The 17,048-nt window shown below is 42.1% G+C and overlaps 1 protein-coding gene across 2 annotated transcripts in view; it reads left to right on the top strand.

Annotated features, from left to right (window-relative positions):
• Positions 1 to 16,257: 16,257 nt before the first annotated feature.
• Positions 16,258 to 17,048, top strand: part of RDX (radixin) — a 38,109-nt gene continuing 37,318 nt past the window's right edge. For both annotated transcript variants that reach the window (XM_082278809.1, XM_082278808.1), the window contains exon 1: positions 16,258 to 16,501. The gene's annotated coding sequence lies outside the window, so the exon portion shown is untranslated. The remainder of the gene's footprint in view (positions 16,502 to 17,048) is intronic.

The following is a 17,048-nucleotide window of genomic DNA, read 5'->3' as shown; positions in this document are numbered from 1 at the left end:
TATGGTCGTTCTTCTCCCTGCCTGTCTGTCTCTTTTGCTCTTTTAGGGTTCAGGAGTCAGGTGTGGGGTGGATTCATATGGGTGATTTTTGCAAAAACTAACAGGAAAAAAAAAAAAAGAAAGGAAAAAGAAGAAAGCAAGCAGTTTCTAGGCATTTCACTTCCATCAACCATCCTGGAGACCCACTGTGCAGAACAAGATGTGTCCTGGGAGAAAAGCAATCCCAGCTTGGATTGTTTTATGCTGCTGAGAAAAGGTAGCACATATTGTTTTATTTGACATAGAATTCCAAGATTCAGGATGATACAAACATTAAATATGTGTATCATCAGCAGCAGGTAATTTCTATAAATTACTAGATAGTCTCTCTGTATCCTGCTTTTCTATCTAAAAGAAACACGGCAGGAATGCATATTTACAAAATAGAAATCCAGCTTTTTTTTTTTAGAGATATTTTGGAAACAAAAATATCCGCCAAGTAATCAGACTTCTATATACCATTAGCTTTTCTGGTCACTATCAAGTTCTCTGTGAACATGTATTTTAATCAGGATTTTCTTGGAAGTAAAATTGTGTCAAATTATCCCTTTCAGTTAAAATAGTCAGGGTGAGCCAGAGAAAGGAAAGAATCCATCCAGCCAGAAGTGGAGTTTCCATCTGTAGCTGAGTGAGTAGGACACAGACTCTGTTACCCTCAGCTCAGAGCACAGGACTTAAGAGGGGTGAGGTCTGAAGTAACCCATGCTTGAGAAAAGGCAGAAATGTGAAGGAGGGGTCATCAACCAATGAGAGGTTAATGGACAAGCAAAATGCTTATGGGATGGTTGTTTTTATTTTGGGAATTATTTTGGTTTGTAAGCCTTTATGTAAAGGGCAGGTGATCCAAATATCATGAAAGTGTCTGTAGCTGCCAAGTGATTCTATAGCTAAAGGGAGATCTGGGAATTTTGGCACTTGTTGGTGAGGACCTGGTAACTGTGGTGCAGGAGGGCAGGAGCGTGTTTTATTTGCAATTACTTTTTCTTTGCTGGTTTTGGAAAATTACTTTCCACCTGAAATACAGCTGGAAACAGATAGAAATGTTTGGTGTTTTGTCATTCAAAGAGGTGGCTCCCTAGGAATAAGGCAGAGAGCCTGGTGTTTTTTATCCACTCAGAGAGGAAAGCTGAGGAGGTGGGTCTGTCTTATGACAGAAAGCTGAATTACTGCCAAGAAATTCTGCTAAACTGTAAATAACCCATTGCTTCAAAGCCATGGTTCTGTCATACATAATAGACTGTGAAATCTGTGTGAGAATTTGCATCTCTGAGTAGGGGATTTTAAAGTTAGTTGTCTGAAGGTCTTGATACTCTTTAATAGAAAGATATGTGAGTTTTTACACAGAAAAACTTTTCTTACTCTTTTGATTTTCTGAAATTCTTCAACTTAATGTTATGCATAACATTTCATAGCAACAGGTCCTTCCTATGATAAGATGAAAAAGTACATGGACAGTGTAATGTGAAATACTCGAAAAAAAGCAGAATTTGTCAGCACTGAATTAGAGCCAGATTTCCATTGTGATTATTTATGTCCATCAATAGGGGGCCTTGAAGTGTGTTCAAAATGCAACCATACAGCGTCGTGGAAGGGAAAACCACTATGAAATACAGAAGCACCATATCCAGCTCACGTCTGAATTCCTTCACCTGCATGTTGTTGGAAGATGGGAACGTATTCTGGGGAAACCAATGTTTGCTCTATTCTTAGATTCTTTCCCAGGTGTCAAATTTTACAGTTGCTGGAGACAAAATATGGGTCTTGAGGGACCTTTGGTCTAACATAAAACAGACTCTTCTTTTTGTGTGATGCTTTCCTAATTTTCATATGTATAATAACACCCTGAAATTCAACTTGTTCCTACTGGAGGACAGGAGTTGAGGACCAAAATCCACAACAACTTCCCTAGTAAATTTGGGCTGGGCCTATCTTTTTCACTACTACCAGTGTCACAAATACTGATCAGGACAGTAATTAGAGTCTTCAATTAAAGAAAAAAGCATTTCCAACTGCCCAAGGTTGGTGTTGGCAATGAATTACAGCCTAACATGCACTCCTCTTGTCTGCTGGTACCCATTTCTCTGGATAATGCTGTTATGAATTCTCAGTAACACATTTTCACTCTTTCTCAGAAGTCCATACAGTTGTTTTGTAAGAACATGTGCAAAAAGTGTAAGTAAAATCTCTCAATCAAACAAGGATGTTGATTGCTGTAGATGCTGCAAGTCCTGCTGTGCTGTTGGTAGCAAGCGAATGAGTGATGTATGAGGTCCGGCATGCCGATCTTTTCTACCTTTGAAAAATACCTCTTCATATAAACCTCTGTGAAGGAATACATTTCCTTTTAGTGGTAGTCTATTGGTTTATAGTGGGAAGCAGCTGAGTTACACATGAGAAAGGCTTTAGTGTAAGATTCTTCGAGGAAGAGTGATGCTCACAGGTAGTGCGCCGAGGCAGGGGGTTGTGTGTCCACCAGGAGGCACAGCGAGCTCGGGCTCTGTCTCGCTCACAACCCTGAACATGCGGCACGTACCGGCAGGGAAGGGGAGCAAAGGTGTTCATCAGATTTTTACAGCCGGAGGTAGAAAATGTGGAGAGCTGGCAAGGGGCTGAATGAAATGCATATATGTCAAAATATTCTCCGGACAAAAGTTATAATTTCAACTAAATTTTGCTGCTGTTGTTCACAGTCATTGGAAGTCATAAGTCATATGACTACAAAATACAAATGCTAATCGGTGTATAAAGCAACACTGGGGCTCAGCTTCTTAAAGTACATACCAGCAGTTGTGTGAGAGGCCAAATTAGACACCTCCATGTACATGCGGAGAAGGACAAGGTTAGAATTATAGAACCATAGAATATCCTGAGTTAGAAGGGACCCAAAGGATCACTGTTCCTGGCCCTCCACAGGACTGCCCCAAGAATCACACCAGGTGATGCTGCAAACATTTATGGATGTGAATGGTCATATCTGTTATATCTTAACAATACAAAAGAGGTTGCAAAACCAGCTGGAAGCTTACCAGTAAGTACTTGCACGTTTGGGACTTCATGGGAATCCAGGCTGTAATAAGCTTATCAGTTATGCTCCTCCTCTGACAGTGTAACTGGAGTTACAAACAAGGATCTTTCTCTCTGATCCTAGAAGCATGTATAGCACATTAGGAATGTGAACAGTAGTGTTTTCAAAGTTGCTAAATTTTGTACTTTTTAAAATACTGTAGTCAAATTCTTCTTTGATGTCATTTCAAAATCTGGTAATTAGCTAGGAATTGAAAATCTAAACCCAAGCAAGTAAGAAGTTCTCTTCCCAGGCTTGAAGAGAAACCTGACTATAAGAACATGGAAAAGAAATAAAGAGAACCCCAAAGTATTATTAAGTCCTCATGAGTTTTGTTTTTTAATGCCAGCCTCATGACTTTCTGGGAAGCGATTTATTGAAAGCCTTGGTTTGACAATTCTGTGCTTGGCTAGCTTGGGCTTAACCCAAGTCGCTTTTTTCTTGGCAGCACTTAAAACAGTTGAGATGTAGCCTATGCTCCTTTGTAATCCAAGATTGCTGCATGCAGTCAAGGACCTTTAGGCATGGGAAATGAATAAAGTGATCCAAAGCCATGGGGCCCAGCTGGTGCTGTGGGCCAGCAGGGCTGGGATGGGGAGCCAAGGGCCCACTCTGCCTCCCTGGGACCAGTTTCTATGTAGGTTTAGTCCAGCTGACACAGTCCAGCAGAAATTCTGTTTGACTTCTAAATTTTGCTAGCTTAGCTGGCAGTAGTCCAGCTGCTGGAAACTCAGTTGCATAGAGAGAACTCTGCTGATATTTCCAGTTCTTCAGCATTCACATGAGCTGCTGCTGCACAGCAAAGAGACGCAGTGTGCGGCCATCTCCTGCAGCAGGTCACGTCCTGCTGGAACAGTGCAGCAGCAGCACCAGGCATTTTCGTGACCGTTCAGCAATCTCAGCAGTAAAGCAGCAATAAAACAATGCTTCCAGTGTACTCCACTGGCTTTGCCTGTCGGCTCTTATTTCAAGGCAGAGCGCTGTGCTGGCGTATACATATCGTGCAGTAGGTTTCTCCCGCGCCGCTGCGAGGGCTCTTAGCCAAAGTGCGGGCACAAGGTTGGAGTTAGCAGCCCATAGCGGTACCACTGTCGTTCCAAACTGCTGAGGTAGTGCCCTACCCTGTTACTCTTTTACGTAGAAACAAGGGTAACAGAATGACACAGCTCTCAAGTCTTAAACCAGGCCAAAATCTGTGATTTAAACTGGCAAAGCTGTGAAGTTAGCAGAGTCCTGCTGTGCTGCACCAGCTCAGAGCTAGGCTCACAGTCCCGATGCAGAGGCCTGCACAAAGACAAGTAAACGAATGTCTAGCTTCAGCTTTTATGCCCTCTGGAATTAATTGTGATACTTTTTTTAGTAACCTTGAAAGCAAATGTCTGTCAAAGTTTCCTTGTAATATCTTGGTCTCACTGACTTGCTTGCAGTTGTGATTTCAGGACTGCTGTTGGTGGTGCTTGACAGCTTTTATCTGTAGCCACTGTCTTGCTAAGGTGGGAGAAATTTGAACTATGCCATTATACAATGTAGAAGAAAATGCTTTTCCAGAAACTACTGTTTGTTTATTGAGGGAGGTTAGGAGTGTGTGGGCTGTTTCCTGGGTTGCCATCATTGCAGTCATTGCAGGCCTGCTTGTTTCTCTGCCATTTGCTAGCTGGGACATCCAATTAATTGGACTGAATTTGTTTCCTTTCATATCTACCCATTCTAGGTTAATAGTTTCAAGGTATGAAAGATGGAAGTTCCTGGCACTGTGAACACGTGAACAGTTGCATTCAAAAGACTAGTCTCACTGCATGAAAGACCAGGTTGTCACACAACAGCTACAGGAAAAATACTTGTATTTTTACATCTGTTTTATTACAAACATGCAAATTTTACTGAAGCTAAAACACTTCAAACACAAGACCACAGAGTTCCATGCTTTTATTTGAGAGTATTATATTTTAATAGAAGTAAACAGAAGTTAGAACAGAACTCACCCTCCAGCACCACTCTGGAACACAACCTGTGTCAAGATGCACCTGTCCCTTGTGGAGATGTCAGCCCATGTGACACCTGCAGAAATGCTCACAGGCAGCCCATGGGCATCCTGTCTCTATACCGATGCATAGTGGTGGCCAAGACTGAGCTGTACTTACTGAGAACCAGCCTCTGAGGTTCTCTGAGGCTCTCAGACGCCCATGCTGCATGGCCGGGTTTGTGCCTGACAGAGCACATTTCTTCTACAGGACGAGTGTGGCGCATCCCTCAAAAGGCAGCTGAGATACAGCCACCCAGACCAAACATGAAACCAGAATTATCCACATCCTTCCCTGCAGGACTGATGTCTCAAGTTTATCTTCCTCCACTTCAAAAGGAAAAAAATCTGGGGAAAATCCTTTTCCCAGATTTTTGCTATAGCTCTGACATCTTGTGTAAAGAAATATAACAGTCACAGCTAAATTTAGGATAAACAGTATCTTTTAAGCCATCTTTGCTTGATTTGCTGAATTATCTTTTTTTCCAACAGATTTCTTTCTGGCTTTGCCTATCTTGTAGGAAAAATACCAGTCCAGTGGTTTTGATTTCACTGAATCTGGAAAAATTTACATCACTGGTTCTGCAAACCAAAATGCATATGAGCAGTTCTTTGACTAAAATGATCAGTACTACTAATGAGACTCATCTCTCTTTTGAGACTAACTTTACTCTGTGTTTTATCTTACTGCAATGGAAGGTAGTGAGCTTTTGAGTAATACAACATTAGGTACTACACAAATATTTTTGTAACTAATATATCTGAATATATTAAGATGCAGATGAGCAGATAGAGTATCTTAAACTGATGAACAAAAGTGTTAGCAATTAAAAATCTCTTCCAGGGATTTTGAAAATGTAATGAGAAGCAAATGACATCTCATTATACTAACATCTTGAAGAAGGCCTGAACCTTCTCTAAAGCATTGCTCTGAAGTCTTTAGTTTTGATGAAGAAATTTCAGCTGCAGTTCAGCAGAAGTGAAGAAGTGGGCAGAGAATGTGCCTACATGTGCATGTGACAGTACTGCTGCTGGTCTTACTCACAGTATCTGGATTAAAAGCCCTTATGCAGACTTCAGGCATATCTTGGTTTTGCTTGTAAAACCACCTTAACAATACAGCCTTCCTTGCTGTATTTTGCAGGATGTGGTGTTTCAGTTTCATCATACAACTACTAATGAAAAAGACATGTAAGCAAAAATGTTATGTTCTGCTCAGCTACCATTGGCAGTAATATTGTGACTATGCCACAAGTTGAAAGACAAGCAGGTTACAGTGAGAGCTGGACTCTCTTCCTCCATACAGTTGTAAAGGAGGACTACTGCCATCAGATTTTGGATATGTGGGAGAATGAATATCAAAATGAGCCTTTGCAAATACAGTGAACTGTAAAGAATCCCGAGTGGAACCATGACAGATCCTTCCACAGGGAAAGGTAGTGCTTTCGAGGATCTTAATAGTTGGCTATTGCAGTTCAACTTAAAAATTTAGATTTCTAGGAAGAGCTATAAACAGAAATCCATCTCACCCTTTTCATGGTCTGTTGCATTTGTGAACAAGGTTTTCCAAGCCCCAATAGTTGTATAGTAACATCTGAAATGGATCTCTGCATAAATGAATTTCCCAAAAGCCTATGTTGCCTAAAAGAACTGACTTCCTTCAGTAATGAAGGATTTTCTGAACAGTTGTGTAACATGTATTTCTTACATTCCCCTACAGGGTACATGCTCCTAAAGGGAACTAAAAAATGACCTTTCAGAAAAAGAGAGTTTGGAGCAATTACTTGCTCTTCAGCAGTCTCTTTGAAACTTTGCTTTACAGAATTAAACCTTAGAGATTCCTTCTTCTGTTTTTCCTTGAGGCATGTATAGTTTGATCACTGACATGCTCTCTCTGTGGGCTAAACCTAGTTTTATTTCTAAGAAAATGTTGAGCTCACTGAAGCATATAACTTGCCATACAGCATTATGTTCATTTAGCCCAGCTGTGTATCTGTAACTGTTGTCAATTCCCAGTGCTTCTGAGAAGATGCAAAATCAAAGCAAACTCAAACATATTTTCGACAGAATTGGGGTGATGGAGGCTTCATCCTAATTACAAACTTGTTTAAATTTTGTGTTTCAAGCTGCTCTTTTCTTTTAGTACCTCTTACGTAAATAACAAGAATATCCAAAAATACAGTAATCCAGGACAAGAGAATATTGTCCTCCCTCTTAGACTCCTGCTGTGTGTTTTGGCTTTAATAACATCCTGGAGCAGTGAGTTTCACAGTCTATTTTGTTATTTGATGAAAAGACAACACTCAGAACTGTCAGCTACACAGCCTGCCTCCTCTTCTACTACAAGACTAAGAAAATGAAAGCTCTCAAACCACGTTCTCGATGCTATTTTTATGTTTGCAATCCTTTTGCTAGACCTTGAAGTAGAATCCATAAGGGAATATTTACTAAAAAGTGACCTAAAAATACTGTATTTCGTATTCACAAACAGCTTAATAAAACAGAACTTAGAAAGGAGGAAAGTAAAGGAAGGGAAATGGGATAGCAATTACACTTCTCCTAGAAGACAGTGGTCATAACTTAGAGTGGTCCCCTGATTTCTTAGGGCAGGTCACAGCTACTTACCCTCTTAGATAATACTTTGTTCACTGGCACAATACCTCAAGTCCAGTGTATTGATCATAAGCCTCAGTCCAGGCTACTGTGTGTTGGAACAGCACCATGTAATTTGGGTTGGTTGATCGCAGTCCTCTGCTGTCCTTTCCTACTCACCATGCTGACAGCTGTTGCTTTTTGTCAGTCACTTGTTAGTGATTTTGTGCTTTTTCATAGGAGATAACATAAAAAGATACAAATAATCCTTGTTGTGCCAGGAAGATTGCTTTTTACAGTTTTCCCTTCTAGAAGCTGCTGCAACCCGAGGCTTAAAGGGAGGTTTTAGATTTGGATGACTGCTAGCCCTGAGCACATCTACACTGAGTTAATTTGCCCAGGCTTTTCACACATTACTGCAATTACATCACAATTTCGAATTTATACCATGTTTTTTCTCAGTGTCTGAATTGTTAACAGAAATACAACAAAGCATAACCTTCCAAAAGAAGGTTTCGAGCCTGCTTCTTTCTGCTCAGCTCCTTTTGTACTCACAGGATGCAAATGGAGCACTCACCCCCTCTTGGTTTTCCATTCCTCTACAGTGCTCAGAGAAGGGCTGTCTTTGTTTTTTCAAGGGCTTTTTTGTTTTGTTTTGTCCTCTCCTAAGCCTCAGGCCTGCATATTTGAATCTCTTCTTATTTATTTAATTTCTTAGGCAAAATGTTCTAATTCAGTTACGTGCCTTTTTTCCATGCCAATTCTGTATCCAAATGTCTTCTAATTCGTTAGCCTTCTGGACTGCAACAACCAGAGCTGTACAGATTTCAGCTGAGATTCTATCATTTGTACATATATGAATTGTAAACATTTTGTTGATCATAATTACTGTACTATCTACATTGATAGCTCAGTCTTTTTCTGGAAACTATTTTTAACATATAATGTGCACAATTAGTGTTTTGTCTTCTTTACCTTGTGCAAACAACTTGACATTGTACTCCCTCTACACAAACACTGAGGAAATTTCCCCATTTTTGTGTAGATTGACAACAGAAATGAAGTTTGCAGGCACCGCTGATGCAATGAAGGAAAAAAAAATCTCAACTGTACTTAAATTATAGGAAATTATGTAAAGAAACAAGAAAGGGCAGATCTTCAAGGTACTAAACCTTTATTTTCATGCAAAGCCTCAATGATTTTGGCTGGCTCCAGGTAGAAGAAACTCCATATAGAAGATGATGAGCAATCAGCAGGGCAACCAGACTAACTCTCCTCTTGACCTGTTAAGTGGGTGCAAGGAACATACTTTGTTTTAAAAGAAACAAAAAGTGAGCAAATCTGACATCTTTGCAGGAGGAATGCTCATCTAATTACACTCAGAAGATGAACAGTTGGATGATAGAGATGCAGCAGACAGATGTTCAGCCTATTCCTAGAATTCAAGTTTGGGATATAATGAAATTTTGAATTTTCAGATGGAAAAGGTTGTAATCACAACTGCTGGTTTCAATGTAGGCTGCAAGTAGCATTTAATGCCTAATATAAAAATTAATAATGTGTTATCTACAGTCTAATCTGAACCTTAGTCCAGGATATAGGAAAAAAACCTGTTCATTGTTTAATAAGGTAAATACCTGGGATTGGTATTTCTTCTGCCTTCATAGGGGATCTCAGTTTTATAACTTTATTTTCAGCCCAGCTTTTGTCATCAAAGTAGGTTCCTCTGCAAGTTTACTTGATAACTTTAGAACCTGTTAGCCAAATACAACCAAATGCAACAAAGGTAGGAGCCTTGGAAGAAATTAATATCCTAGAAATTTCATTTAAACATCCATCAGGAAAGAAGAAAAAGATAACTGAGGTATTGCCAGCTGGGAAGGATTGACTGAGGAATCTACTAACTTCTTGGTCCATAGGGAATCCACACCAGGCAGAGCTGACAAGCTTGTCTCAGCCAGAGGAAGGAATTACAGCTACCTCAAGTCAGTCAGTCACGGGGCTCTGTTTCCAAGCACGCACAACCTAAGTCAATCTAGTTTCATGGAGAAACTTAACTATTTTTTAATTTCAACTTTAGCAGCATCTGAAGTGTCAAATCTGCCTTTATGTACCATCCTTTCAATCTCTGTTCACCAGGTAACAGAAAACCATTAGCAGAATTTAAATCCTTAAGGGGACTAATTTCCCATTTCAGTTTAATCATTTGTCATTGTTTTGGTACTTGTAATATTGTAGCCCATCTGGTTCTTCAACTGCCTTTGAGGTATCCTTAAGGGTAGTCAAAGACTGCATCTTTTAATATTTTTTTTCTAAGGCAAATAAATACTCTTAAATCTTTCAGACCTTCTTCATACACAGTGAAATGCAAAAGAAGCAGCCTTTAAAAATATACTTGGAGACACAGCACACTGAAGATCTTAGCACCCTAGAATTATCTTACCTTTCTCCTTTTCCTACCTTTTTTCTCTTTGATGAACTTCAATGAAGGGTGATTTGATCTGGTAAGTTTCAATTGCAACATAGCTGCTGCAAAAGCATGTACCCTCTTAAGGCTAAATTATCTTCTTGCCTCCAAATTACATCTTTGTAGGTGTGCTGATGATAAAGCTTTGATAGTATTCTGGTTCAGCAAATGGAGTGCCTTGATTTGTTCTGCTTGTGGGATGGAAAAAATTAATCTCTGGGGATATCTGCTTCAGCAAAAGAGCTGTAACTGGTTTTAATGACACATGCTTTTGCTAATATCAGCTCACCCTTCTTGTTCCTAAATTCCTTCAGAAATTTAGAATGTCTGTGGACTTAAGACCTTGTACTCAGTACTGGCGGATTAATGCTGAAATAAGCCAGTGATTTCAGTGGAGGCATAGAACATTTAAAATAAGAGAGGAATTATATTCAGTCTCTCACTACCTTTTTATGTAATGTTAATGCTGAGACTTTTTTGGGGTTCTTTGCTGTTTTTTTGATCAGAGTTTCATGATTAATGTTTAGCTGGAAACAACTTTGGCAAAAGTGGGTTGAGGAGACTGTCGTGGAACATCCCCTTTAAAGAGGTGATGAAGTGTTTCCTTTAGGCGTTTTTTCATCTTTTGTGATACTACTGGCATGCCATCAAAAATGTCCCATATCTGGAAAACACAAACCTGAACAGTGTACTTCAATTTTCACTCTTCTTTTTTTCCCCCCTCAAGATATATAAGTATTCCAGAAAATTCCCAAAAATAAAAAAAGGCTGGATTTGTGAAGAAATATGTGCTTCTATTTTGAGGTTTTGACATCTACATTTTTGTAAATCTGGGAGAAGACAAAATCTTGAGAACATATTTTGCCTGAAAAATTGTAACACTCCTTCTGTGGTTTTGCTTATTTCTGCTTGTTAATAAAGAAGCAAGTACATGCAGTAAAATTAGAAGGGATCAGGACCTAAAAATACTTCAGTGATGCATTCCTAGTAAAAAGCTCTACCTTCTATTATGATTTTATTTATTCACAAAGTGTATGGCTGTCTCAGAACAGTGTACATCCACCTTAGGAGAAACAAACAAACAAACAAAAAACCCCACAAAACACAAACCCAACAATAACACAACCTCCAAAACCATTTGCTTTGGCTCTAACAGGTATATACATTTTTCAAGTTTTCAAACACTTGCATCCAGTTCCCTGGTAATCATACTCAGTTTTTTTGCCCACAGAAATAGTTTCTTCAAAAACGTCTGGATTGGTGCCTTTAACTGCTTAGTACCTTACATACTATTTTAATTTGTTATAACATTATTTCACTGAAGTGTATATGGTTATCAATGACTTTGATTTCCAGTGCTATGGACATGGCACAGCTACTGCCACATTCTAACTAAATAAACAGTGTCACTAAAAAAACAGTGCTGTCACTGCAGAACAACTTGTACTTGTCATAATAATTGTAACTATGAATGAGATAGAAACAAGTAAGTGGACACAAGCAGGAACTGCAGCTAAGTGTCAGCTGTTAGATGACAGCCTTATGTGTCAGTGAAGGCATGTTTGGGTGATGTGACACAAGAGCGGTGACATACAAGAAATCAGACAGCTTGCCCCAACCTTAACTGCAAGCAGCTTTGTTAAGCTGTCTCTTGTGCAATTACCAGTCTGCAAGAAAAAAATATCATAACATTATAAGGTGATTGAAATAATAGATGGAATGTAAGTGCTGCATAATATACATTTTTGTACAAAAATTAAATTAGTAAATTATTACAAAGAGATGTGAATACCGATTCACTTAGAATGAATTGCTGAGATCCACATTTGGCACTTAAATACACACTCCTCTACAAGTGATTCTACTACTCCCTGTCTTGAGTAGAAAAGGTATTAAAATTTGACTCTGAGATAGGTGGACACCACTGTGGTATCTTTGCTGTAGTACCAGAGACTAAATAACAGGAAAAAGCCAAAAATCTGTCATTGGAAGATGTCACCATGTGTGACAGACAATCAGTGATAAAGCCTTTGGGCTTCTCACCTGGAACTTCTGATAGGCACAGTCAGCAAGAGCAACAATGTTCTTAAATCTTACACTGGCAGGAATTGATTGGGCTGCAGGACAGAGCTTTTGCAAAACCATTCGGATTTTCAATGGGAAAGGTGTGTGCTGGCCAGCCAGGCTTCACAGTCAATGTTAGAGGCAAAGCCTTCTCAGCAGGGTGATTAAATCAATAGGTGGAAGGACAGCCTGACATGGAGCCAGCTGCCAACACTGCAGCTCAGCAGTAGATTACCCTGCCCACTGTTTTTCAGGTGTTCCAACCAGGCTTTCAGGTGCTGATTTATCCTTTCTGTTTACTGTGTGTCTCTGAAGAAGGGAGGATACCCCTTCCATATAACTTTCTGCACACTGTCCGCCCTCCCTCATTACAACACTCATGCAGGGGATTATCCTGGACATGGACTCCTGGACTTCTTCACTGGCGCTGAGGATTCTGGAGGTGCTGCCCCAGTGCAATCCCTGGAGGACACCTAAGTAAAGTTCACATACCTATGGTATTTCAGAGAGAGAAAAGACTAATTCCCCAGGATCATACCACATTTTGCCTTTTGAACTTGATCAAAGCTGAGACTGTACATATGCATGCAATAAAGGCGACTTGGAATACTCCGCGTTGCTACTGGAACCCTTTTATTTTTATTGAAATCTGGTATGTTAATACCATGCATGAAAAATAATTTTTGGAATTAGATACATTTAATTTTAAGTGACAGAAAAATTTAACAAGAGACATGAAAACTATTACTTCAGACGTTTATTGTCATTTCACCAAATATTTAAAATATCTGTGAATTGTTTTCATCTAATGACAAGAGACTTCTTTAAATTCCGTTTGTTTCTAGCAAAGACTCTAAAGGGCAACCTAACATACTTGTTGGAAAAATAATTACTATTAATGCCCATTAAGGCAATGTATCCTTTTATTGTTATTCAGAAACCAACAAAAGAAAAAGCAATTTGGTTTTAGACCATACAACTAGTAACAGTAAAATTATCCTACAATAATTCTAGACAATGTCAGGTCTGCTTCTGTAAACATATTAATAGCTGAGTATGTGTGTTGAGTCATAAGTATAATTATTCCCAGAATGGCTGCCTTCCAGGCGTGTAGGCTGAGTCCACGTATAACTCTTCACGTCAGGGGAATGGTACGGGCAGCACTGCACTTCTATCCAGACTGATGGCATAAATCATAATTGAATTAGGCAACGTCAAGGTGTTTTGCATACCATTTGAAAATTTAAAAAAATCCAAAAAAAAATCAGAAATTTCTCATGGTGGGTTTTTTTTTTTTTTTTGTAGTTCTCCCTTTCAAAATGCTTTGTCTAGTAAATGCCCCTTGAACTGTACATTTGGCTTTAAAAAAAGTAACACACAACCAGGTATTCACTGACTAATGCTTTATGCTTTCGCAGGTGCACTGCAAAAAAAACCTTGGCCCAAAAATCTTTACTTTCTAAAAGGATTCTAGGATTGATTTCTCAGATCAGGCAATGGAAGTTTAAAATCTGTTTTTTAATGAAGAGATGGGTTTTGGCATTACTGCTGGAAGATAAACTTCTATGCCTTGCAGTTACAGCATTCTTATCATTAGCTTTATCTTTATAACCTACCTCTTAGAGAACTGTGTAATTTAAGTTTATAGGGGTATCTGAAAGCTCTCTTTATTGCCTGTAGTTCTTTCTGTAGTTTCAGTTCCATGGCTACAAAGAATACGATCTCTAACTACACTTCTGTTTTTACTGCCCTGTTTTATCAGACAAACTGCAATTTTACACCTTGTTAAGGAAGCAAGGTGAGAAGAAAACCACATTATACTGTTGACAAGGGAGATAAGACTATTATTTACCTTGACATTTCTGAGCAATAATATTCTTCATGTAACAGGGTAAGAGATAAAGCATATCCTGCAGTGATAATGCACAAACTGAAAGGAACTTGCTTCCACATGCTATCAACATCAGTAATGAAACTGAGCCCTAGTGCAATAATCCCATATTTGAGCCAGTTCAGAATTTGGGAAGAAAGCAAGCCTTTAATTCGGTCAACTAAAGTAAACACATTTTAACTGTGCACTGCAGTGAATCATAGTCAATTTATTTAAGTGACCGAATGAAACAGGGTTTGTTTTTCTGCCTTTTGTTTGTTTGTTTCACTTCCCTAACTCGGACCTGCAGGTAAAGGCCATCTGAACAGGGAACAGTACAATGCATAGGAATGGTGGCTGCTCCGGGAAACTCTGTATCTGCAGACGCTGCAAGATGCCTTAGAAGTTTAATGTACTGCAAAATACTGTTTCACACAAGGATGTTCTTCACAATGAAGAACAACAGAGACAAAGAGGAATTAGCCACCATTGCTTCTTCCTTGGAGCAAAATGGCACAAACAAAGCTGGAAGTGAAATTTTAGCCCACGTGAGGAAACTGAACATACCTTTAATAGACTGAGATGTTCAGATTCTGTGGTGATGAGTGTTTAGATGAGTGCCTGTTTAAAATTCACAACAAAATGCATAAAACTATCACAAATTAAACTCACTAAATGTCTCCAGAAAAAGTAATTACATTCAAGCTTATATCACTAATTCAATTTAATTTCATAATAGTTTGTATTAGCTGGTCATTTCCCTTATCAGAATGTTGTTTAAATTTTGTCCAAAAAATTTTAAAAATTTAGTCAGTGAGGCTCCCACAAACTCTCTGGTAGATTATTCCTTGTTTGCCAGGCTGCTTTCCTCCTGTTCCCCTTCTCCCCACCTCCAATTCACTCTAGAGTGTTCATTTTATTCTTTTTGAGGCAGCTTTTAATTGAAAATTCCTCATAGTTCTTCCCCCAACCTCTCTTTATCAGACAGCCAGAGGGCAAGGTGTATTAATAGCAGCTGCATGACTCAAGAGTTGGTAGCTCGAGTGGATCCCTTTGCACTGAGCTTTGCTGTTTGGCCTCCCCGCTTGGGTTGCCGCTGAGCTCAGGGAGCACCTTCACTTCCTTGCAAACAAAAATAAACTGAGAAAGCAGAGTGGGGGCTGGGATTGCCTCAACCTCTCTGTCCTTCAGAAGGATTCTCCTTACGGCTGTTTTCTTCTACATTCCCATTGGGATGGTATGTATATACATATATATAAAAGAAAATTAACGAAAAAAGGTGTGATCCCATCCATAAATCCACCAGCGTGACTATTTCACACGACTGAGTGATGAAAAGAGAGAACGCCCATCACTGCGATGATACGGAGCAGAGGAAGAGGCTCAGTGCTCTCCATTCAGACTGTATTCCATGCTCTTTCCCGGAAGGCATCCCTGTTCTCATGAGCCTTCACAGCTCGACCCTTCCCAACCCCCGGCTCACCGCTCACCCCGCTCCTGCCCGCCGCACCCCGGGGCTGGTGGAATCGCCAGCTCCCAGCCACCCTATCTGGCTAGACACCCGGCCTCCCACCGCGCCCGGGAGCTCAAGCCTGCCAAAAATGCACTATGCCTGGCGGGGCTTTGGACAGAAAAAAAACCCCACGCCGCCAACTCCCCCTCCCTGGCTCGAGCCTTTACAGTGGTTTTCCTTTCCCGCCCACCCGGCCGCGCGAACGGGAGCGCTCCTTCTCCTCATCCTCTCCTCACTCAAGCGAGCAGGGAGTTCCTGGAGGGCAGCTCTGCCGCTCAGCAGCTGCCACAGGCTCACATAACACGAGCAGGGCTGCGCTCGGGTGGGCTGCGCGGGGTCCCGGAGCACCGGCTCCGCCCGAGCGCGCAGAGAGGCGCAGAGCCCCGTGAAGAGAGGCCGCCGCTTCAGAAAGTGAGCGCCCGCCGCCGTCCCTTCACGGGAACTCCGTCTCCCGCCCCCGCCGGGAGCCGTGGTCCCCGAGCCGTTCCCGCCCCTCACGGGAGCCCCTCGCGGCCGCCGCCCCCGCGCCCCTCCGGGCAGCGGCTTCGCGCCGCGCATGCCCGTCCGCCCGCGCCGCGCGTGCGCGCGCACTGCCTGCGCAGGAGCCGCATCTGATAGGGGGGAAAATCCGAACGGCGGCGGCGGCCGCCATATTGCAGAGCTGTCACAGCGCTCGCCGCGCTCCGCGCCGCGTCCCCGGCGAGCAGCGCGGGGCGGCCCCGCTGCGCCTCCTGCCCCGCTGCGAGGGGGCGGCGGGGGGAACATACCGCCCCGCCAGGAGCAGGGAGCGCCGCGCCCCAAGCACCCTGCCCCGGGGGTTCGTCCCCCCCCCCCCCTCTCCGCTCAGCGCCGCGAAGGGAGCGGAGTCCCAGGTGAGGCGGGGGCGCAGGGCGCTGAGGCGAGGGGCGTGCGGGCGGCTGCTGGCGGGGCCCCGGGGGGGCAGCACGGGGGCGGCACCTCGAGGCGTGAGCCCGCCCGCAGCCCTCGGTGGGCGGGGGGCACCAGGCGACTTGTTGCGGCCGAGGGAGCGTGGCACCGTGCCGCTCTTGTGTGGGGCACCGCCTCCGCCCGGGACCGGGACCCGGCTCACCGACCCCCGGTTCGCCTGGCTCTGTCGGGGAGCCCCGGGAGCGCGCCCCTGGCGTGCCCGCTCAGCCTCCGCTGCATTATTCATGTCCCCGAGCAGCGCGGCTCGGGAGGTTATACCGTAGTAGACATGTGGCAGTCGGGTCGGGCCAGCGGAGTGCCGCGGTGTGGGAGAATAATGAGGAATTACTTCATAAACAAGTGCTGTGGAGCATCTGTTGCTGTCTATTGTTTTCGACAAATGCGCGTTTTTAGGAGTCCTTAAGTACTGACCGACGTAATGGGCGCAGCGGCCCTGAATGAGCCTTTGTGCATTGTTTTTTGAATGGATTA

The sequence above is a fragment of the Coloeus monedula genome, assembly GCF_965178545.1.
Source record: "Coloeus monedula genome assembly, chromosome: 3".
In the NCBI taxonomy this organism is placed as follows: domain Eukaryota; kingdom Metazoa; phylum Chordata; class Aves; order Passeriformes; family Corvidae; genus Coloeus; species Coloeus monedula.
The sequence above is the reverse complement of the archived record's forward strand: the minus strand, read 5'-3'. Positions and strand labels throughout refer to the sequence as shown.